The 2,254-nt window shown below is 33.5% G+C and overlaps 1 protein-coding gene across 1 annotated transcript in view; it reads left to right on the forward strand.

Annotated features, from left to right (window-relative positions):
- LOC107698854 (protocadherin Fat 3-like) overlaps positions 1–2,254 on the forward strand; it is a 170,687-nt gene that overhangs the window by 157,591 nt on the left and 10,842 nt on the right. The window lies entirely within an intron of this gene.

The following is a 2,254-nucleotide window of genomic DNA, read 5'->3' on the forward strand; positions in this document are numbered from 1 at the left end:
ATTTAAAAAAAAAAAAAAAAAAACATTTCCCTTGACTGTGTATAAATTTTCACATCAATAAATACTGAGAGGAGAGCAGTTATGGAAGTATGTATATGGGGTCCATTTACTGGAGAAGCTGATGTCAAAAGCCATTTTCCCTCTGGTATTAAATTGTCCCCCATCTGAGTTCTCCGAGGCTTTTTACCGCCCATAATTACTTCATTTTTCATTTTCTTGTTGTTTGCGGTGTCCTCCGTTCAAACCGTCTTAGGTCTTAAAAATCTCCACCTGTGAAATACGAATCGAAACAATTATACGCAGCTGTTATAAGCAGCCGTTTCCATGACACCATTAAAGGAAAGATCAAAGGAAAAATGTCCGGGAAAAGAAAGGAATTACAGGCAAACATCAGAGAGAGCACTTCTTGGATACAGAATTGCGTGTAGATTCGCCCACAGCTGTGATGCACAAAACACATGTGTGTGTGTGTGTGTGTGTGTTTACTGTAAGTTAAGCTGTGATTGGTTGACGTCCTGATCTTTGTGTTCAGGGAAAGTGGATTTGCTGGAAGAAGTCACATGTTTCTCTGGCAGTAACAAGGGCAGCAACTCCGAGGTCCAGTCGCTGAGCTCCTTTCAGTCTGATTCCTGTGATGATAATGGTAAGAGTGTGTGTGTGTGTGTGTGTGTGTGTGTGTGTGTGTGTTGCTCCTGCTCATTGTGAAAGGATAAAACAACATGCATCTTTCCTCAGGACTCTTCATGCTGTCATCTTCATTTTCAATTTGTAAATTTAGTAAATATTTTAAGATATTTTTTTATTTTTGAGGGAGGTGTGTGTGTTTGTATGTGTGTGTTGCTGCTTTCAAGTCCCTGACTTTATACTCTTTTTACAAACTTTAATATAGCAAAATATCTTTACAATTGATTCTTCATGTTTGCTCATTTATTTATTATTTGTCATTTAATACCTTAATATTGAACTTTAAGCTATGAGACATGAAGGAATCTCAGATCTGCAACAGAGAATCATGAGAGTTGTAGTTTTGTCGCACAGACCTGTTGCCTTTTAATCGGTAAAAGTATTTTCTGTCAAGAATTATTGCTTTATCAACAGTACAAAAATGCAAACAAGCAAATTCTGTAATTAACATTCACTATTATGATTTATTATAATTAATACCAATTTTTAAAAGTCTACTGATTTTAATATATGTTTTTTTATTACTAACAATACAGATAAAGATAATTTTTGTTTGTTAAAGTGTCTAATAATCAATGTGCCAAGATGTTCATTACACTTTAATATATATACGCCAAATAATCATAAATAGTAAGACTATGATCATAAGAACATATGTTCATATTTAATAATTATTAATATTATAATTAATAGATTAATAATTATTAATAAATAATATCTCACTTAAGCATGCATGACTATTGTTTTAAAAAGTATTACAAACTGATTTTAATTATTGCTTAAAATCTCGGGCTAACCACACTAAATAATTCTCTAAATAAATAAAATAAATAAGTAATTATACTAGGGAAATTAAAACATGTAAATAAATTAAGAATTATTATTATTAAAAAAAACTTTAATAATAATAAATAGCAATAATTAATCATTGAAACATTTCACTTAGACATGCATGACTATTTAAATAGTTAATTAAATTAAACTAATATAAAACATATAATTTATGCAAACATTCAAATATTAAAATGTCAAACACACAGCTGTTGTTGGATGCTATGCTTTAGAAACTCACCCTTTATCAAATGACCTTGTATTAAAAGACTAGCTGCTTAAGTAGACCAAACCATTTGTCAGTTTGTCTCCACAAGTCTTTTCTGCCGTTATTCTTTAATTGACAGTGCAAAGAAATCCAGCGTTTCCCGTTAAATATGATATTGTAGTGACTTTAATTCACTCTCATCTCAATTTACACTCATTCAAAGATTTGAATGCAGCAGGTGTGTGTGTGTGTGTGTGTGTGTGTGTGTGTGTGTGTGTGTGTGTGTGTGTGTGTGTGTGTGTGTGTGTGTGTGTGGGTCACATCACCATCTCTCCTCAGATTCGCTGGAATGATGTCATGCTTGCCTTTCATTGGTCACAGCTAAATTCATCTGCAGCCAATCTGGCCACAGAAGCTTCTGCAGTGGACCAACAGTGTTACCGAAATTGTGGAGTTGATTCTTCTGTTTGATTGGTCTGTGGTTGTGTGTGTGTGTGTGTGTGTGTGTGTGTGTGTGTGTGTGTGTGTGTG

Source organism: Sinocyclocheilus anshuiensis, unplaced genomic scaffold, assembly GCF_001515605.1.
Source record: "Sinocyclocheilus anshuiensis isolate Anshui unplaced genomic scaffold, SAMN03320099.WGS_v1.1 scaffold2168, whole genome shotgun sequence".
NCBI classification, from domain to species: domain Eukaryota; kingdom Metazoa; phylum Chordata; class Actinopteri; order Cypriniformes; family Cyprinidae; genus Sinocyclocheilus; species Sinocyclocheilus anshuiensis.